Source organism: Acomys minous (genome assembly GCF_964271855.1).
Source record: "Acomys minous genome assembly, chromosome: 4".
NCBI lineage: Eukaryota > Metazoa > Chordata > Mammalia > Rodentia > Muridae > Acomys > Acomys minous.
The window spans coordinates 98,991,092-99,014,082 of NC_140486.1; positions in this window are offsets into that span (position 1 = coordinate 98,991,092).

Here is a 22,991-nt window from a genome sequence, read left to right on the forward strand (position 1 = left end):
AATATTACATTTTTTGTTGTTATTTGTCTGTATTTTTCACTTGAGGGATTGCTTTTGTTTAGTGGTAATGAGGGCCATCTTCCAGTGACGGTCTTTGGATATGCAGATACAGTAGTAATGAATGTTCCTCAAGCAGGATTCATATTTCTTTCTTAACAAAACAGTTTTTAAGAAGGGGAAAAAAGAAACAAAGGAAGGAAGAAAGAAACATACTCCTCCTCCAAGAAATAAATAAATAATTCAAAAGTGGAGGTGACTCAATTAACTACTAAGCTACTTGGTTTGTTTTGGCTTTGTGAGTTTTGGATTGGTTTGGTTTTTGGTTTGTGTGTGTGTGTGTGTGGGGTTTGTGGGGGGGGGGGCTGTCTTTGTTTTGTTTCCTCTTGAAAGGTTTTGATGATTTAGCCTGCAAAGCCCACATTCCTTACAGTGTTCTTAGCTTATACTTCTTTTTAGAAACTCTGTGGCTGGTGGCCACGCAGGAATGATGCCAGAATTTGTTACAGGGAGCTGCTCATAAGCTCTGTGAAGGACCAATGGCAAACAGCCAATGGAAGACAAGGTTGGGGCCTGACTGCCGGTGTGATAAGATGGCATCAAGCTCCCGAGGAGGGGTTGTGTTTTGCAGGTGCTGTGATGGACAAACATAAAACTTCAGATCTAGATTTTCAGTGAAGGTCCCGTGGCTATATATGAGAGACATGAGGCCCTACGTCTGTGAGAACCTGGAGCGAGGCTTCTAAATCCTGCACCAGATTTTTGGGAAGGACCCACTAGCATTTCCTGCAGGTCATTTATTTATGCACCCCTCCAAAATGTAATTTCTTTCTTCTGCCTCCCTTTCTCAACGATTCCATTATTGACATCTCTTTAACTAAGCCTATAGTTTTAGCCGAATTTATTGAAGAAGCAAGCTTTGAGGAGTCAGTGTTGTGAATGGAAGAGCAGCCATCAATTGCTGGAAATAGAAGTTCTCAATTCTCTCATAGGAGCCCCCTCGAAATTAGGAACCAGATAGACTTAATAAACAGGACGCCCTGTGGCTAAATATTAGCTACTGAATCAAGTACCCATCTGGGGCTCTAACCCAAACTTTCATACCTCTTTGTCAAAAGACCTCAAGTCTTAAGAGTGCTGTTGGAGCTATCTAGTGATCAACAGAGATGCACCTAGAATTACCTGAGGATAAAGAATACTTGAAAGAAGATGTCATTTAAAACATAATCTAATGCCCACCCCACCTGGATCACTCTGGTCCACTAGTAAAGGCCCATCCTTCAGTTAATGATGCTTATACAGATGATGGCTATGTCACACTTTCCTGCCACCTCAGGCTGCTGTGACCTCTTCCCACTGACCTCCTGAGCCTGTGCTGGGCATCGATGGGGCTAGGTCTGTCACACAGAGGAACTGGCAGCGGTCACTCCTTCTGAGCTGTCAGGAAGCTTTATTTCCTTGATAGGGGACCTCGTGCTTCAAAACAATGAAATGCACTCAAGTGGCACACATGCCTTAAATGACTTCTCTGCTCGAACTTCTTTCCTGCTGCTTATAAAGCAAAGTATGAACCCTCAGACCAGCATGGATGACTTATACTGTTTTTAAATTACTTGTATTATCTGTCGGCCCAGCTAGCAATCAATCAAGACACAGATACTTGTTATATTTTCAAATAGCTTTAGTTAACCTGGGGCAGGGCAGATATCAATCCTCTAAACTACTTTCCATAGTAGGGTCTCAGGCATGGAATCCCTGTCTCAATCCCATACCATCAGCTTCTAATAACTTCTATCAAGCTACCTCCCATCTATAATCCCATATACTTGCTCATGTTCTTCATCTGGGCCAGATTCTCCATCCACACCGTGGACCATGTGCTTCTCCTCCAGCTAACCCATGGCGGCCTTCCTCTCTTCCCCTCAGGTCTCTCTCCTTTCTCTTCCTAGTGGCCTCTCTTCTTCTTCCCAGAATTCCTCTCTCTCTCTCTCTCCTAGCCCCACCTATCTCCTGCCCTGCCCAGGTGGAATGGCTTTTTATTAAGAAAAAGGTGGGTCACACAGGCAGCAAGCAGTAATTGGCATCAAAATCCATCAGACCATCCCCCAACAGACTTACTTCCATCTGACCTCAGCATGCTTTTCACAGACTTGGAGCCTTGAAAGTTACAGCTATCATTGTGGCTAGTTCAGTCCTTTGAGCTTCTAAAGCCTGCAAACCTAGAACCACATAACCAACCAGTAGCATCTTACTCTCCAAGGATGGGCAGTTTTCCACTTGGATGACCTGGGAAGCTTCAGGGAGCACCAATCTCATTCCCACATCCTGTTAGTTGCTTTCTCATCACTGTGACCAAAATACATGTCAGAAACAGCTTAAGGGAGCAAAGCTTTGTTTGCTTGGGGTCCCCCAAGCTCAGGAGGTTGCAGTCCAGCATGGTGAGAAGACACAGTGGAAGCCTACGGGAGAGGCTGTGTACACAATGGCCGACTAAGATAGCTAAGAACGACAGCCATAACAAGGGGCTATACAATTTCCAAAGTCCTTCCCCCTAGTGGCCCATTTCTCCAGTCAGGCTCCACTTCCCAAAGGCACGCACAGTTTTCAAAATAGTGCCACACGCTTGGGAATAAGCATTCGGGGAACATTTCAGAATCGAATCAAAAACAATATACAGTTGCATCTCTGGGATGAAACTCACGAGCCACTAGTTTGAAATTTTCTCCCAGATGATTCTAACAGGCAACCAAGAGGCCAGGACTCCTAGACCTCGCCCAGATATGCCCATAAAGTTGTCTACAAAGTTCACACTTGAGAACAGCACATGAAGTTACCAAAAAAAATCACACACACACACACACACACACACACACACACACACACACAAATAATCTTATAGTGTTTTAAATACATTTATGGCTTTTTGTGTTGGGCCACCATGTGCACAGCTGTCCTGGACCATGACTTGAACAGCCTGACTCACGGGTTACCTGTAATACATGGCCTTCAAGAGTTAGACTTCTGTATTTTAAACACGTGGAGACATGTAATCGGAAAAGAGTTTTGGCAACCGGGGTCCTACCTCCATAGTGTATGGATGGGAACACAGAAGCCCCAGGGGCTGAGTCATATGGCCAAGTTCCTGAGCTCAGTAGTAGCTGAACTAAAAGAAAGATCCTTGTGTTCAGATTCTCTGTCCCATAGTCCAGGATGGCATCTATCCAGCCCTCCAACCTTTCATAACTACAATTTTTGAATACACTTTCCGGGGCATGTGTCCCCGGATGGCCTGATATCTATAGGCCTTTACCACGTTGGTGTCACTGGTCCTGCCTATAATAACAGTAGAAAATCTTCCAGCTTAACTCAGTTCCGCACTTGACTTTAATGTCGGCCTCACTTCCTGTGTCAGCTTATTTAGCCACACTCCAGCACACTCCACTTTGGCCTTCTCCTGACCCCTTGTGCTCACAGGTTAGCGCTGAGTTATTCTTTAACAGCACTGTATAGACTCTCCCAGAGGGCAGAGACCATGGCTCAGGCTCTTATATCTGCCTGATGTACTTAGAGTAAACGCACAGCAAACGCTCTTCCACCCAGACAGAAAGCCTCGAGGCTTATTCAAGTGTACCTCCTTCAAAATCACCTTTTGGGCCTCTCTCAGAAATGTGTTGCAAGGGAGGAGGGGGGAAAAAAGAATTATTCTCTATGTTTCCCTTTTTCTATTGCATTTTGAAAGAATGGCCTTGAGGTGTATGTCACTTGCAATCAAGTGGCAACAAATTTGATGCCCAGAATACCTAACTTTTCAAGAGATCGGCGTGACATATACATAGATATTATATGACTCCTTCTGTGTGCTGTCTTTCTGCAAATGTCAATGGCTTTTCAGAATAATAGACAATCCTGGGTGATTGCCACACCTGCACGTGTCCTGCTAGCCGCCACTTGGAGCTAGAAATAAGCAGACAACCCCCTCCCCCCAATGCCTCGGGGAATAAAACAGCACACACACACAAATGGCAGCTCCTTTATTATTAGCTCTGCAGCACTTAGCTCCATTGGTGTCTTCAAGCTGGTGAGTGGCTGAGCTTCTGAACCCGAGGTTCTGGTTCAAGATTTCTCATTAGAAAAAAAACGCTCCACTTTCTGATGAGTTTTATTAACACTTTTCCAAACTGTATGAATAGAATGTGTGTGCAAGAGCATGTGTGTGTGTGTGTGTGTGTGTGTGTGTGTGTGTGTGTGTGTCTGCAGCCAATGTATAAGCCATCTTGAAGGAAATTAACACAGAGGTTTCTTTGCTGGTAGAAATGTCTGATGGTACAACCAGTTTGGAACACCGAACTACTATAGGCTCTAGTAAGTCCACCCTTGCACATGCAACCAAGAGAAATAAAAGCACACGCCCACACAAAAACATCCATATAAATATTCATAGAAGCCTAAATCGTAATAGATTTTTTAAAGTGGTAGCAACACAAGTGACCAGCGGATACATGAATAAGTAAAATGTGATTCATCCATAAAATGGAATAACTACATGTTTTATAATTCCATTCACATGAAAGAGCACACTGCTACAGGCAGAAAGTAGGTTCACGATTTTCTGGGTCTAAGGGGGAGGGACAGGTTGGGAGGCCAGGGGAGGGGCTACCAAAGCGTACAGGATTCTTTGGGACTGATGAAAATGTTCTCCAACCCATTTGATGGTTGCACGGCTGAATATACTAAAAACTACTGAGCCACTTTAAATAGGTGAATTTTGAGGCATATAGGTTCTCTCCCAATAAAAACACTACCAAAAAAAATCTTCAAAAAAATTAAAAGATTCACAACCCCAGCCCTTCACACTCCTTTCTCCTTTCAAGCACTGCTAGATGTAGCAGGTTCTCCAGACCTCAGCTCCCTCACCAGGAAAAGGTACTTGCATCATTTTAAGGATCAAATAAAATACTCCACATGGGTAATTAAAATTTGTCTACGTGTTTTCTGTTATTCTCTAACTCCTGGGGGGAAAATACTCACTCAGAAGCCTTCTGCTGTGAGGGAATTCGATTCTATGGAAGAAACAAAGCAACAGTAACTCCATGAGGAAAGAGGGCTCAAGAAAGAAGAGGGCTGTCGAGATAGCTCGGTGAGTAAAATGCTCAGCCTGTGGGATGATCAGAATTAATTAACAGCTTGATAGAATCTCAAATCAGCCAAGAAGAAAGGCTCAATGAAGGGCTGTCTTGATCAGTTTGGCTTGTGAGCATGTCTGTGAGGGGTTGTCTTGACTGTGTTACTTGAGGTAGGAAGAACCAGACCACTAATGGCAGCGTCAGTCCCTATCAAGGAATGGGGAAAGAGGGCTGGACACAAGAGTGCATGCATTCGCCCTCTCTGCGCTTGGCTGTGGATGGGAGGAGACTAGCTGTCCCAAGTTTCTGCCCCCTTGACTTTGGGTGGACTAGTACATGGAACTGAGAGCTGAAATAAATCCTTCCTTCTATAAGCTGCATTTCATCCTGTCCTCATATTTCATCATGGAAACAGAAATGAAACTGGGACACCCATGCAAGCATGAAGACCTGGGTTTGAATGCCCAGATTCTGTGTGAAAGACAACATGGTAGCATCTACCTGTAATCTCAGTACTCCTCTGTTGAGATAGGAGATGAGCAACAGAGACGGGAGAGTGCCCAGAAACTTAAGGGGGAGCAAAAAACAAAAGGATGGTATCCTGAAAGAAAGGAGAAGGCAGAGAATAACAAACACCCAAGCGTGACCTCTGGGCTCTACATATACTTGGTGGCAAATGTATACGTGGATGCTCATGAACAAGTATACAGGAACCTACATACATTATGCATGTGAATACATCACAATACACATCATAAATGCATACCATACACACATATGTATCATATAAACATACAAATACACATTAAACAAATATACAAACACATGCATAATAATACATATACACAAAATTAACAAATACATAAATACATACACACATAAAAAGGATTTAAAAAAGAAATAAGTATGCCTCAAAATGCTTTCTTCTATGCTTCAGCCTGACCCCGTTCCTTACGTCTTTCCCCATCCCCATCGTAAAAAGGGACTTCAAAGATCTCCTTCCCCCGCCTGCATAATTTCCACTCTGTAAACTGCCATTTAAGCTGCCACAGTAATGTCTCGGAACTTCTAGAGCCTTGGAAGAGCCAAGAAGAAAAGCATGGTGCGCTTAATTAGAGCAACGGACGGCAGGCAAATGGCAGGATTCTTACCTGCCAGGCACACCTCACACATCTTCACTGGCTGAGGAAAATTCCATCCTGAAGGGCACTGGAGCTACCGCTGCTATCTTGGAGCAGCCAGCCAGGGAGAAATTATGCTCCAGGTTTCAGCCAGCCAGCTTTCATTACTGTTGAAAAATATCACCTCATAATTCAACCCAGCTCAAGCCTTACCTCCTCTCTGACTTGTTGGCCATCCCAGTCCTCAGCAATTACTCCCACTGCCGAATTCCTCTAGGATGGATGTGATAACATATGAAATCACCCAGGACTGAGGCCAGGATATTAGCAACTACTCAAAATCTATCTATCTCTCAGCCGTCCACCAACACTTATGATTAGCATTGGTCCCTGAGCCCCCAGCAAGCTCAGCCTGCAATTGTTATCTTTTACGTATCTAGTTTCCATTTCGCCAATCCATCTGGAAGCCTGAGGAAGACAAGATCCCAGGATGCCATTTCCCACTTCCCAGCATAATGGGTACCACTGTAGTGAGGGTCCCAACAAACATTTGTTTATGGTGGGTTACTACCCAGCTCCCCAAAACCTGACTTAGAGAATATCTCTGACTGTGTAGGGGGTAGGGGTACAGCAAATGGCTTGCTTGGCCACTGAGACCTCCAGTCAAGCTTTCTGAATAAATCAGAGAATTGGATTTTAGAAGAAGGCTATGCTTAATTAAGGATGAGGTGTACAGCCGGCTCCTCTGCCCTCCTCTGGTCTCTACCCCGTTGCCACCACGAGCAGGGGACTGGTTCTCCAGGGAGGCAGGGTAAGAAGCATCACAGTGTGCTCAAACAAATGAGTACAAAGACATGAGTTTGCAAACTATCCCAGCCTCCTTCTTGTTAGGCACACTACAGAGTAACTTACGTGGCCCTCGTGGGATAGCATAATCATCTACATCTACTCACACTGTGAAAGGGACAGTGCTCACAATAAACGGCCATTAAAATCTCCACGGCTTTCATCAGATACTTCTAGGACAGGAGGCCTCAATCTGTAGGCCGCGACCCCCTTGGCAAACCTCTATCTCCAAAAAATATTCACAGTATGATTCACAAACAGGAGCAAAACTGCAGTGATGGAGTAGAAGAGGGCATGACCTTATGGCTGGGCATCTCCACCACAAGAGGAACTGACTGTATTAAAGGGTTACAGCATTAGGAAGGTTGAGGACCACTGTCCTAGGAGATCCTGGAGCACTCTGTATGTCAAAAACAAAAAACATCCGTCCTCAGTCAAGACACAGATAAGCACAGTTCTCACCTCTTCCTTCAAGAAGCTTCTTATTGCAGAGACAGAGACTACCTGTAGGCTTAGATTTCTCTTACACCAACTTTATTTAGAGTTCTTAAACACTCCAATCTCACTTCTAAGGCACCAAAGGGAGGAAAGGGAGAAAGGATGTTAATAGGAAAAAGGGGTTTTGGACCTGTTTAGTCGTAGTTCCTAGGGCCAATACCACTCTGCATTGTCAATACATCAGCAGCCCCACAAATCCATGGCATGGCATGATCCAGCAGAAACTGCAAGGTTCTGTTGAATTGGCAAGAGTCAGTGGAAGTGGACAGAATCACAAGAAGAAGTTCTCTGGAACGCTTCTATCTGCGAATCAAAGTCCAGCGAAGACCAACGAAAACCAGCCAAGCATTGCACAGCAGGGTAGCAATGCAAAACCTGCCTCCCTCTGTCCGTGGGGTTCTATTTATACCCTTCTAAACTTTCTGCTCCCAGCAAAACTTCACATACCTTCTGACTGGATCTCTTCCAGAAAAACATTATGTAACACAACGGAGTCTTCAAAGAAGCCGGAAACTTCAGCTACTACTGAGATCCATGGCTGCTCAACATACAGAGAACCAGTACCTCCCTTAACTACACAATGAGAACATTTTCTACCATTTCCTTCCTGTGACAAAGGCCATGCCATCAAATGTCTTATTTTGTCTTCTTGAGTATTTAACAAAACTACGTCTTCGAGGGTACGGGTGTTCATGAGACTCAGGTCTCACAGGGCTATATAGCTTCTAAGTCACAATGCAGGAACCTCCCACATTCACTTTTCCCCCAGGGTCTCTTGACTCCTTCTGTGTGGCTAGTAGTAGGTGTATGTTCTAGAAGGCAGAGCTTCCATCTGTCTGAGTTCTTAAATATCTGGATGAAGTGGAAATCCTACCCATTAACCCATCCCATCTCTGATACCAGAGTCCAAGAGCCAAACTGAAAGGTCTGTGTAGGAAAAAAAATAATCTGTGTAAAGTCGGCAAAATACAGGCGTGTGTCATACCAGCTTTCTGTTAATCCTAATGCTTACTTATCCATATAGATTTTGTAGATGATTAAACAAAGTAATTATACATTAAACTGCAGAATCATAAAAGCTCGATAATGGTTAACTCCTTTCCTCTCGTGGGCCTGCTACCCACCTGAAAAATATATTTCTTCCTTTGGATGCCAGGTTCTGGAGGCATATTTAAGCAGCCCCTGGAAGTTTATTACCAAGCACCATTTTTGAGAGATTTCTGATTTGTGTTCTAACATATAATGCTTGGCTTGTCTGATGAAACACCTGTGATTACCCACCAGAGCCCTTCACAATGACTCTTACCATTCCCCCATAGACTGTGTTTATGTGTGTGTGTGGTAGGGGGAGGGGGAGGTCATCAGAGCTTCCAGCCTGCATTCCCTTCCACACCCCAGATGCATATGGCCTGAGGAAGAGCTAGAGTATAAGGGGGAGGGGTGAGAAGCTGATTGCTGTAGCGACCCCAGCAGTGTAAACATGGTGGCTTGTCACCCGTGATGGGGTGGGGCTTTGCAGAGATGAAGCTGCCCAAGGCAGACACTTGCAAGTAAGGCCAGTTAACTCATTGGTTCCTTAGCTTAGATTTGGATGGACTATTTCTTTGGTCTGAAGGTTTCCTATCTGGGGTGAACAGGCACTTCTGTGTGTCTCCAGGGAAAGGTCGTATGATTACTTTAACTATAACTGGAAGGCAAGAAAGTTGAAGGTCTGATAATATGGACAGTCCCCTTCGCTCTGTAGATGGAAGGCCCTTTCATATTCCCTGGAACCAGCTAAACTTACCCATCACTCACCATACACATGAGAATCATATGTAAGGAATCTTAATTTCATTCTTATCATGACCAATTTGAGACTATTTCTTTCTAAGTATCTTATGCAATGAAGTATTTTTTTTTTCATAATCTGGAAAAAAAAATCGACAGAAAGTCCCAATCCAGGTTTGTTTGTTTGTTTGCTTGCTTGCTTGCTTGCTTGTTTGTTTGCGGACAAAGATTTAAAACTATTATTATTTCTTCCCTCAGCAACTCTTCGTCAATGTTTCAGTAGAGATCTTCTAATCACCCATGTGGAAGGTGGAGTCTGGCCATGGAGGAGGGGGAAGTGGAGGACAGACTGATGGGGTAGCATGGGAGGATGAGAGCACAGGGGCAGAGAAACAGACACCCCAGAAAGCCCGCACTAATGGACAAAGACTGTCTTTACAGGAAACTGTGGCCAGTTACCATGAGTCAAGAGAAGACATGATGACATTAGCCATTGCTACTCCGTGAGAAAATGGCTTCAGGTGCACTTTTTATGTTTGTGGAAGGCAGGGTTAGAGCTAAGAGTTAATTTGGCTGATTCTTTGTCCTGTTTCAGCCTGGGCATTTGCAGCCTGTCATCATAATGGTCAGAGGAATGAGTGGCCAGGAGGAAAAATCCCTAGCCTCAGAGTGGTCACTTAGCGTGTGAGTACATAAGGACACCAGTGTACCCACCAGTCACCAGTCACTCCTCACTGACATTCTTCGGGCCCAGTATTGTGGATTGGGGAGGGCAATGGAGAAGGGTATTCATTTAGAAGCTCCATCTAAGGATTCTGTGGACTCCTGGAGTTACCAGTGTGCTCTTTCCGAAATCTCAGGGATGTTGGAACCATCCTTAACAATTGCCCCATCAGACCTGCCCATTAATTGGAGTGTTCCAAGTGAGAATTGTTTTTTTGGGAGATGCCAGGGAAGAAACTTGAAGGTCAAGACAGAGCCCCAGTTTTAACCCAGACTCCTTACCCTTCTGGTCACGCATCTCCCTTCTGGACCCAGAGTTGGAGATAGCAAATGCCAGCTGACTTTCATACAGCCAAGCGTGGGATTCCTTTCCATGTCTAATGCTTCACTTTGGGAAAGAGGGAATAATGAGACAGAGATATAAAATCTGCATGAGTGGGGAAAAATATTTCCAGCAAAAGTGTCTATTAAATTAATATAGCACCCTCCTGAGAGTACTGGAGCAACTCAATATTAAGCTGAGGAAGTGACAAGAAGGAATGTCACCGATGACGACGCAGTCTGCGCCTGGGACTCTCTCTGGTTCTTGTTCTTTTACTCCTAAGCCTTCCTGCTGGACAGGTGTGCAAATACTCCCAAAGTGTGCATGTGTGCGTGTGTGGACATGTGTGTGTGTCTGTGTGTGTGTGTGTTTTCGCAGGAACTATGGTTTCAAAGCTCTAGGATATTCAAGTATGCCACATTCTAGAAGGGCCAGACCCTGAGTTCATGACAGTGTTTTGGTGTCCAGGCTAATGCATACTGAGGGAGCGATATCTATGTATTTTTTCAGGTGTTTGTGTCTGATTAAAAAAAAACGCCACTGTACAGAATCATTGTAATGAAGATCATTTTTCATGACAGATCACAAAGGCCTGGAAGGGAGAGAAAAACAACTTTAATTTGGAAACCTCACACTGTCTAGACCTCTCGCTGACTTACAAAGTTTCTTGTCATCCCGTTCAGATTCTCAGCACTGAAATTCTAGGTGGGTATTTCTTCCTGGGACTGAAAATATACACGTAATTAATAAAATTTAGTTCTTTGCTCTTTCTTTCCCTCAAAAAAATAAATTACCCGACCTTCAAAACATGTCTGTGTCTAACTTCGTTAAGGGCTTGCCTTTGTGTTTTCTTTGGTAGAAACCTGGTGGTGTAGTCCAAGCTGTCACTCAAAGTCTCTGGGTTAAAAGGTCTCTATGTATTTACCTTGGTGCTCATATTAACCAGTTAAATGGTTGGATAGCAGTTAGAGATGGAGAGAAACAGATATTTGAGAAGTCAAACATTTGGTACTTGAGAAACGACAGAAGTGCTTTGGTAGAGTTCATTACACACTAATTATTGAATAAGCGTAAGAAGTTGTATATTTTCCCAGTCCTGGCAATAAGAAGTCACCAAACGCCACACACACCATTTATAAATAGTAGACAGAAATTGCTCTGCACACCTATCACAAACAGAAGCTATGAGGATCTTTTAGATTGTTTAAACTGCTGGCATATAGAGACCAGAAAATGACACAATTAGCCCTTCCCTACCAGTGAACATGTGTGCCCTCGAGCGCATGCGTTCGAGAGCGCACGCGCGAGCACACACACACACACACACACACACACACACTCACACACACACACACTCACACATGCAGGCACGCACGCACACACATGCACAGGCACACACACAGAAACCAGGCTCATGATGCTTCAGCTACTGTGACTATAGGAAGGAACTTTCTTTCTACACTCCTGACACCAGACTCCACCTTTAACGTTCACCAGCTGCCCTCCCAGCATGGGTCACCTTCCCAACTTCCTCACATCTGTCAGTAACTCTGTCAGTCTCTGAAGCAAGAAATCAGTCATCATCGGCCACTCTCTGGCCTTCAACCCCCATGTGCAATCTGTGACCAAGCCCTGTCATCTCCACTCACCGCCTCTCAAGTCACCTTCTCTTCCACAGACGAGGGGGATCTTTTGCACAAACAAGCAAAAACCTGCTGTGAGGGTACATTGTTCAGCATTAGGACCCTAGCCCAAGCTTCCATCGGCCCCCAACACAATCCTGTTCTGTCTGTTCGGAGGAGGCAGGCCATGATGACAGGATGCAGCCCAAAGGAGCACAGACAGTAGCAGCTTTACACCCTAACAACTTGACTTCAAACGTCAAGGCTCCGGCCCCATGAGAGAATAACTCCCTGGTGCTCTGGCCACCTAGTTTACTACAGCAGCCACAGGAAACTAATATGAGGGCAAAGAGAATTGTCCAGACAGTTGGCAGCTTATCTCAAGTAGGTGCTGTTGTAAGCTTGCCAACCTAAACCAACTTTGTGTTGACCTTGGCTCTCTTCCTTACACTGGACATACATGAGCCATGCAAGGGCCTCTTGCTACTTGTTATAGTGATGCTCATCACTGTCACCATTTTAACCACTGTCCATGCCAAGCTCTTGCTGCGTCCGTTACCCCAGTTACCTCAGGCTATTCCTGCCGTTATCAACTGCAGTCTTTGAAGACATTTGGGTTGTAAGAAAGGGTAACCTGGAAATAAATTCATCTTCTTCCTCTCAGTATTTACAGAGTTCTTTCCACTAAAAGCATGGAATTCTACTTTTCTATGTACTTGTTTCTCATGCCATGACAGTGGCAGGGGTGGGGGGGGGGGCCGAGAGGGGGACCCAGTTGGTTCTCCTATTCTATACTTTCCTCTTGAAGGCTCTGTTCTTGTCCCCCTCTGTCCATGCTAAGGAAAAACTCAGGCTTCTCCCCAAAGGACAGCTTGGTCACAAAACCACATGCTACTTGTTGGTCTTGGTTTGTTTGGGTTGGGTGGTTTTGTATTGGCTTCCAAGCCCACAATTTTCCTACCTCAGCCTTTCAGTGTTGAGACACGTGTGTGTGTGTGTGTGTGTGTGTGTGTGTGTGTGTGTGTGTGTGTCTGCTATTGTTAGGATTTTGATGGTGGAAGAGTACTTTGGTGGATCAATTGGGGCCAAGGAATGCCGCAGAGATCACACCACAAAACAGTTCTCACACAAGAGATTTGCTGGGTTAAGGAGGGGGGCAGACGTGGAAGGCCACCTCAGAGTGCAGACAAGAAAGAGAGAAAGAGAGACAGAGAGACAAAAGAGTGAAAGTGTTTGCCGTGATGGCAGGGACCTTTTAAAGGGACCATTTGGCAGTTAGCGATGATGGGGCCACTGGGGCTGAATCCCTGAAGGCAAGTGTGGCAGATCTGGTTGTGAAATGTGGACAGAATCTAATGGTTATATAGCCCAGGTTATCTTCCGATTTGCCATGTAGTCAAGGATAGCCTTGGCTATCTGATCCTCCTGTCTCTACTCCCAAGTGCTAGAATCATAGGCAAGTATCACTAGGCCCAGTTTATGCACTGCTCGGGGTTGAACATAAGGCCTTGTGCATGGGAGGCCAGCACCCTAGCAACTGAGCTACATAGCAGCCTTGGTGTCATCATTCTCAGTTCAATGCCACTAGCTACTTTCTTTCCCTAGACTCCTTTCCCCAAAAACTACCAAAGGAGACAACTGAGAAAAAGTCCCCATTCCATCCTTGCATGGTCCCTGGCCATTTCTGTAAACAGCACTGTCCTGACAGGAAATGACAAACAGATGCCCCTTGACCCCAAAGTGACCCCAAAGTGGCTGATCATAAGGTCAGCACGTGGCCTGTTCATTTGGGAACAGCCAAAGCCCAGGCTTCTTAATTTAGAGTGTCATATGTCACAGCTGTGATAGATTAGGGACATCCTTTCAAATGAAGGCTTTTGGCTACAGCTAGAGCTGCTGCTCTTATGCCTGGAAGCAGGCAGGAGGGAAAACGCAAACTTATTAGGAGACTTGGGTAAGAAATAAGGTGCCCTTTTTGATTAAATGACAGTAGGAGCTTGCATCACCACTGAACATCCTGCCACGCACACACACAGGATAGTCCCCCACTCCAAAGGACAATCCAGACACAAGGGAGAAACCCTCCACCCAGGTAAGCTGCAAGCCAATTTAGCATGAAGAATTCTCTGCTAGAAGATTGACAAGTACTTAGGAGGAATATTCTGTGTAATTCCAGCAGTTAGCGGCATTTCAACCCAAAGCAAATTTATTAGCAGCAGCATTCAGTTTCCTCAAAGGAGAACACTCAGGAAGGACCATGCATTCACTATCTCTGCTCACTCTGTTGCTTTCGGACTTGGAGTGTATGCTCAGCCCTCTAAGCTTTCAGTGGCATTGTCCTCAGGCTACAGGCGTTCTTTTTTTTCTTCTTCTTCTTCTTCTTCTTCTTCTTCTTCTTCTTCTTCTAGAAGCTATTTAAATCTTTTCTCCGAATGAAAGTGTGATTATGTAAAAACCTAATATTAACAACAACAACAACAAAATTGCAGAGCTGTTTCATAAAGAGCAACAAGGCTGGGGAGAATGCTCATCTGGCGAGTCGGGCCCTTGCCTTGCCACACAAGCTTGAGGACCTGAGTGTGAGTCCCATCACCCAGGGAAACAGGCAGTGTACCCTTAATTCCAGAACTGGCCGGTTGGAGACAGGAGGATCCCGGGGGGCCCACTAGCCAGCTAGTCTAGTCAAATCAGCAGGCATTAGGGGCCCAGTGAGATATACTGTCTCACAAAACACATGGACTCAAATCTGAACCCTGGGCTAGATACATACACACACACATTAATTAATTATTAATTAATTTAAAAAGTACCCAGGATGGGCTGATTCCTTCACAGATTAGAGACACTCTTAACAACCACACACACACACACACACACACACACACACACACACACACCACGGCTGCCACCATTCCATGCCCTTAGGACAGCACAGGCAGGAAACTCCCATCTCACTACTGAGTGAGGGCAGCTGCGAAGCTGTGAATTAGAGACCTTGCTTGCTGCTGCACTGACGCACTTAAGTCAAGGCAGCCTAAGACTGACCCTTTGACTCCAAAACACCTCCTCTTGGAAATGGGATCCCCGTGTCAATTTATTTACCAGGTTCCAGGGAATAACTGCATGAGGTGTCACTCCTCAATGATGTCTTTTCTGACTAATTAGAAACTCACGTATGTGAACAACATGAACAACATGCGAGTATAATTTACAGGCAGAGAGGTAACTGCAAAGCAGGTAGATGCTTTGAATCTCTCATTGCAGCATGCCTTAGGCTCTCCTTTGCCCTCCTGACACCCACCTTCAGCGTGCTGAGGATAATGCACACTTATAAAGCAAAAATTAGAAACTTTGATTCTAATTTGCTACTGGGAGCCTAGAAAATTCAATGGCTTAAGGCCAAGATTGCCTTCCCCGCTCCTAATTGTACAAGATGCCCATCTTTCTTGCAAATAGTCAGAAGTTACACTAGCCAAAGCCATGTACATAAAATTGAAAAAAAAAAGCATTTGGATTAAAATTTCAAAGCATCAATAAAGGAATTTGCATCTTACTGCACTAGGGCCTGCTATCAGCAAATGCCTCACACTGCTAAACAACTGAAATGTGTTGCTGAAGGTCCCAAAGGTAGGAAGTTCAAGATTAAGGCAGTGACAGATGTGGTATCTGACTGGAACTTGTTCCTCATATTTGAGGTGAGGTGTGTGTGTGTGTGTGTGTGTGTGTGTGTGTGTGCAGTGGTTGCACATGTGTGTGCTTGCACGTAGAAACCAGAAGACAACCATAGGGTGTCATTCCTCTGGCACCATACACCTTTTACTTGACACGGGGTCTCTCACTGGCCTGATATTCATCAAGCCGGCTAGACTGGCAGGCCTACAAACCCCCAGGAACTTCCCTGTATTGGCTTACCAAGCACTGGGATTACAAGTGGATGCCACCAGTGTTTGGCTTGTTCGTTTGTTGCATGTGTTCTGGGGGCCCAACTCAGGTCCTCACATTTACAAAACAAATAATTTACTAACTGACTTATCTTTCCAGCCCCACAGTTGGCATTTCCTTGCTGGGTCCTCACTTGCCAAGGGAATAAATAAGCTCCCTCAGGCTATTCTAATGCTGGGGAAGCCTTTGCCCTCATGACCCATTCTCTTCCCAGGTGCCTTACCTGCCTATATTACTATACTGGGGATTAAATTTCAACATATAAATCTGGGAATAAATATATAAGATTGGACATATGAATCTTGGGCATAAATATCCAAGCCATAGAAAACGCATAAAGAAAAACATTCCCTAACACAGCAGAGACCATCTAAACTGGGCACCATTGGTCTAGAATGTTCTTTTTAAAGCTACTTTCCATTTGAGACAAAAGGCTGTGTCCTGCCTAAGGTAGGCCCTTTCTAAGATGGTTCACAATGATCTGTATTTCTCATGTTCATACCCCGGTAGTTCCCTAGGCATACTGGACCCCAGGCCTTGATCTATGTAAATAATAGACGTGCTACCAAGAGGCACATTTCCCCCCATGAGAAGATCCCCAAGGCAACAACAGACCAAAGGATGTCTGCAGTCAACAGCCAGGAGCCTTAGAAGAACCCAAGCTGACACCAAGCACGTAATGAACTTGAAGAGAATCATCCCTTGACCAAGTCTAAAAACTTGGAGGCCAAGTCAGCACTACTGGGTCTTGGACAGGTGCCTGCCCTTCAGAGCTCACTTCCTGCATCTGTGCAAGCCAGAGTGCCTTTAAGTTTGTAGCAATTCTGGCATGAGAAAGAAAAAGACAAAGGCATCTGAAGGGGACAGGCTTAAAGAATCCTCATTTAAGGTACACAGAGCTGACATCTTAGGGATAGAAAATTTTAAATTTTATTTAAATAATTTATTCATATTATATCTCAATTGTTAGCCCCTCACTTGTATCTTCCCATTCCCCACTTCCTCCCTCTTTCACCCTTTGCCCAAGCCTGTGACAGAAGGGGACCTCCTTCCCTACCATATGATCACAGCCTATCACGTCTCATCTGGATAACCTACTTACCCTTCCTCTGAGTGCCACTAGGCCTTCCCACAAAGGGGAAGCGGTCAAATAGGGGGCACCAGAGTTTATGTCAGAGTCAGTCTCTGCTCTCCACACAACTGTGGAGAAAGCGCTGTCCATTGGCAATATCTGAATAGGGGGTCTAGGTTTACTGCATGCATTGTTCTTGGTTGTTACAGTAGTTTGAGCAGACTCCCCTGGGTCCAAATATGCCAGCCTTGATGGTCTTCTTGTAGGGTTTCTGGACCCCCTGAGTTCTACTATTTTTCCATTCTCTTATACCTCTCTCACCTGGAGTTTCAATAGGAAGTCCCAGCATCTGGCCCAATCCCCAGCTGAATGAAGACTCTCAAAGGACATCCCTGTTGGGCTAGTGTCCAATGACAAGTGGGTATATACCATGTGTATCTTTCTTGGTCTGGGTTAATTCAGTCAGGATGATCATTTCTAGTTCCATCCATTTGCCTGCAAATTTCAGGATTTCCTTGTTTTGGGGGCATAGATGATCAAAATTGTGATGTCTTTTTGGCTGAATTTTCCTTTGATGTGTATGAAGTGTTCTTCCTCATCTCTTTGATTAATATTGGTTGAAAGCCTATTTTGTTAAATATTATAATGGCTACCCCAGCTTGCTTCTTTTGTCTGTTTGCTTGGAATACCTTTTTCCAGCTTTTCACCCTGTAATAATGTCTACCATTGTGGCTGAGATGTGTTTCTTGAATGAGAAGAATGATGGGTCTTGTTTATGCACACATTTTGTTAGTCTGTGTCTTTTTATTGGACAATTAAGACCATTGATGTTGAGAGGTATTAATGACCAGAGACTGTTAAGTCCCTTGATTTTGATGTTTGTTGTGGTCGAGTATTTGTATGGCTGTTTTGCTACTGTGAAGTTATCTATTTCTTGTTGTAGTTTGTCACTTTGGGTTGGAGTTTTCCTACTACTAAACTTCTGTAGGGCTGGATTCATGAATAGGTATTGTTGTTTGAATTTTTTTTTTTTTTTTTGTCATGGAATATCTTGTTTTCTGCACCAATGGTTATTGAAGTTTTGCTGGGTATAGTAGTCTGGACTGGCATCTGTGGTCTCTTACAGTTTGCAGCATGGATGTCTGCCCAGGCCCTTCTGGCTTTTATGGTTTCTGGCTTTTATGCTGAGAAGTTGGATGTAATTCTGATAGGTTTGCCATCATATGTTACTTGGCTTTTTTCCCTTGCTGCCTTTAGTATTTTTTTATTTGTTATGCACATTTTGTGTTTTATTATGTGCCAGGAGGATTTTCTTTTCTGGTCTTTCTATTTGGTGTTCTGTAGGCATCTTGTATGTTTATATGCATTTCTTTCTTTAAGTTGGGGAAGTTTTCTTCTATGCGTTTGTTGAAGATATTTCCTGGGCCTTGGAGGCAGGTGTCCTCTTTTTCCTCAATTCCTATTATCCTTAGGTTTCATCTTTTCATCATGGTGTCTTTGATTTCTTGAATGTTTTGTGTCAAGAATTTTTCAGACTTAACATTTTCTTTGATGGTTGCATGAAATTCTTCTATTGTATCTTCTACACCCAAGATTCTTTCCTCCATCTCTTGAATTCTATTAGCAAAGTTTACCTCTGTATTTCCTGTTTTATTCTCTAAGTTCTCTCATTCCTGGCTTTCTTCTGTCTGTGCTTTTATCATTGTTTGTGTCTTCATCTTTAGATTTTGAACCATTTTATTAATTTACTTCATCTGATTTTTTGCATTTTCCTGAATTTCTTCCAATGAGTTCTTCATTTCCTCTCTATAGGCTTCTGTCATGGTCTCCCTAAAGTCATCAATCTGTTTGTCCACATCTTCCTGTATTTGTTTATGGATTTTGTTCATTTCCTCCTTTATCATCTTCATTACTAAGGATTTGAGGTCATTTTCATGTGCTTCAGTTGTGTTTGAGTTACCAGGGTTGAATTCTTTGGGATAACTGAGTTCTGGAGATGCCATATTGTTTTGGCTTTTGTTGTTTGTGTTTTTTACACTGGCCTTTAGTCATCTTGCTCTCTATAATGTTGGAAAATAGTTTCTGGTGTCCTTTGCTGGTCATTGAGAGTAGTTTGTTGGCGAGTGTCTATAGGTCGAGACCCCTCACCCATGGGGATCAGGAAACCCTTCCCTGGACCAGGCAGGTGATTTGGTTTCAGTTCCGGGGGGTATTGTTCCACACTCTGGGCTCCCCACTGGGCCAGCAGAGGCTTGTGCTGGTCCTCTGCAATGCAAGGTTCAGTCCAAGATAGTGTAAGTACTATCTCCCTTTGATTGGATCAGTTGGCCAGAGTGTGGGAGCCACTCCCTGTCTTAGGCTTTTGCCATTCTTTCTCTGTCTTTCTCTGGCCATGTGACCTAGGTTCAGTCCAATAGAGTGCGGGAACATTTTGCTGGGTTAATCTTCTGCCAGCCCATTCTTGCTTGTCTGGGACCTAGGTTCACTCCAATAGAGAGTGTGGCAGTCCCCCACCGGCTTAGACTTCCTTCTCCCTATTCTTGCTCTGGCCTCAGCCCTGGTAACTAGGTTCAGTTGAACAAAGAGAGCAGGAACCACCATGCCATAGCTGAGAATGTGGCTGCATCCTCTTAGGCCTCCCTCCTCCCCTCCCCTCACACGGGTGGGCCCTGGGTCCCTCTGTGGACTGGTAGGGTGATCTGAAGTCAGATAAATCCCATATCCACACTCTGGGCTCCCCTCTGAGCCAGTAGACACTGAGGTTGGTAGTCTGTAACCCACAGTTCATCCATAGAGAGTACAGGTGCTGGCCGCTGGGATGATCTGGACTTTGGAGACCCAGTCTGTGGCCACAGGATGCTGAGGCTCTCTGTGAACTGGAGGGGAGTGGTCTGGGTCAGGTCCACCCATTCTCCTGGGCCAGCAGATCCAGATGCTCATGCTTCACCGCCCGCAGTTCCCAAATACAGAGTCCGCAATATAGAGCGCAGTTGCAGCTTGCAGTCAAGTATGCAGCCAGTCTCTGGGGACTGGGAACCCATTTTCCATGGACCAGTTGGATGACCAGAGGACACACCCACCTGTGCTCTGCACCATATGGACCCCTCTCACCTGGGGATCTCCAGGTCTTGTGGTCTATTGCTCACAGCCTGGTCTCTAGGCTCTGTCCTGCCGCTTAGACACCCTGTGTAGTCGGCACTGCCATCTTGGATTCCCCTCAGGGATAGAATTTTTATAAGCATCTTTGGTTCATAAGGAGGCAGGGATGTTAGCAAGGAAGTAAGAGAGTTAAGAGCACTAATTGTTCTTTCAGAGGACCTAGGTTCAATTCCCGGCTTCCGCATGGAAGCTCAAAATAATCTGTAACTCCTGTTTCACCAACATGAAAGTGATACACATACATGAGATAAAACACCTATACAAATAAGATAATAATTTTTTAAAAACATTTTTAAAGGAACCAATTATTAACCATTTGAAACATGTTCCACATTCCATGTTCAGCAGATATTAATGGGGTGCCCACCAGAGACAAGGTACAAGGCTATGCAGCACTAGGGAAATAAATGCCCAGGGACAAGACAAAGCCTCTGTCCCTGTTGCACTCTGATCCAGAATCAAACATACAATCCTGACTCCAGCTTTGGAACAGACATCTTTAGCTGGGATAAAGAGGAACCAGGGGGAGAGGCTGATGAAGAGCGTCAGGAATGTTTCCAACCACCCTGCTCTCCACAATGACCTCCCTACCTCCGTATGAGGCATAGACACATAAAAATTCTATCCTTAAGATATCAGCTTTGTGGGCTGGAGAGATGGCTCAGCAGTTAAGTGCACTGTCTGGTCTTCCAATTGTCCTGAGTTCAATTTCCAGCAACCACATGTTGGCTTCCAACCATCTGTAATGAGATATGGTGCCCTCTTCTGGTATGCAGGTGTACATGCAAGCAGAACACTGCATATGTAGTAAACAAATCTTTTAAAGAGTAAAATAAAAAATTTAAAAAGATATCAGCTCTGTGTGACTTAAACAAGGATTCTCCAAGCCTGTCCCCTTTGAGGTTTTTTGTTTGTTTGTTTGTTTTTGTTTAACAATCATGATAGAATCACCATGAATTGAATGACACCGGTCCACACATGCACAGATGCAGAAAGTGCACTCTGAAGAAGGGAAGAAGCCTGTTTGAGCCCTCAGAGCTGGCTGCGGCAAGAGCCAGCTGAAGCTCGTGCCTCCTGGGTTCCACACCACTGCTTTCCCTGCCACATCTCGCTCATGCCATCAGCCTTGGATGGCTATGCCTCAGCAGCCTGTGAGAACAGCATGGGGAAAAAAATGTCTCAGAGCACCGCAGAGATTTTAGCTTCACTCACACAGAGATGGCTTCATTCGGCAGCCGTCCAAGGTCCCTGCTAGGGCTGTTTTCCTTGACTCAATTAGAGAGCACTGGGGGGACCATCGGGCTGAGAAATCCTCTGAGCTCTCATCTGTTAATTGAAACCACTGTCAGACTTTCCACACCATGACAAATGATCAAAGATTTCTCTCTGTCTCTCTGTCTCTCTGTCTCTCTGTCTCTCTCTCTCTCTCTCTCTCTCTCTCTCTCTCTCTCTCTCTCTCTCTCTCTCTCTTTCTGTCTCTCTCTCTCTCTTTCTGTCTCTCTCTCTCTCTCTTCTTTATCACCCTCTTGATTTCAACATTAGGCTAAGTTACAAGGAAAAAAAACAAAACAAAAAAATAGTACACTCTATTTTAAATAGAAATAAAACAGTCAAAAGGGACTTAAACATCTAGATATGTTCAGAGTTTGAAGCCAAGGAACATCCATTTCTCAAGGTAGAAAAGAAATCTCATTGGGGACTATTTTATGGGTTCCTATGCGCTGGATGTTGGCCCAGACCCTCCCTGCCACATCTCAGCCCCCTGCTGTGTAAGCAACATGCAAAGTCCTTGGGTCCTTTGAGCACTGGATGCTTCAGTGGCTGGCAAATTATCAGCCTGTATCTATATTGACATTCGTGTTCTTGACTTAATGGTTAATTTACTTAATGAGAAGCTTCTGTCCTCCTTAAAAAAAAAAATAATGGGATGTCAAAATGCACTGGACTGGGCAATAGGATAGATGTGGGGGGGATGGAAGGACAGGGAGGGGTTCCTGGGTGCCAGATCCAACTGTGTGCATTTCACTCATTTCCTAGGTGTTTGGATTTTAGTCCCTGGCATGGTTGGGATGTGGTTTCGGTGTGTCCCCCGAAGATTCACATCCTGAAAGCTTATCCTCAGTGTTGTGATGTAGAGAGGTAGTCAAACCTTTGAGCGTGGAGGACTGCAGAAAATAATGAGATTGTAGGCACCATCCTCAAATGGGATTGGTGTTCTCTCAAGTCTTGCTAGTTCCAGTGAGAGTGGACTATAAGCTACTTTATTAAAAAGACCGCAATCCTGCCTTCTGATTCTCCCAGGCTTTCCTGGCTCCCATGCTATGCATATCTCTCGCGCCTTTTCTTGCCAAGATGCCATCTACTATGCTGTGCTAGACAACACTCACCAGTAAGTGTTAGTGCCATGTTCTTGGGCCTCTAGACCTGTGAGATAACTACCTCTCTTTTCTTTATTCATTGTCTCATATTGAGTATTGTGTTTTAGCTAACAAACTGAGGAATTTCCTATTGTGTGAATGCCTGGCCCCAAAGTAGGACAAGGGTGAACAGTTGAGATGTATATGCTAATCCCCACCCCAAATTCACATCATACCAGTCCAACAAACAAGTACCATATCCAACTCCTTGAAGCTCTCTGAGTTGAGTAAAGATGTTGAAAACCAAAATAAGCACCAATTTATGGATTTCCTAGCTATTCATAGACATTGTTCTCCAACAATGGAAGAAAATTTAAGTTTAATTGAGTTGGAATTCCAGAATGACTGACGTGTTTCCGGTCACAGACACCCCACCCCA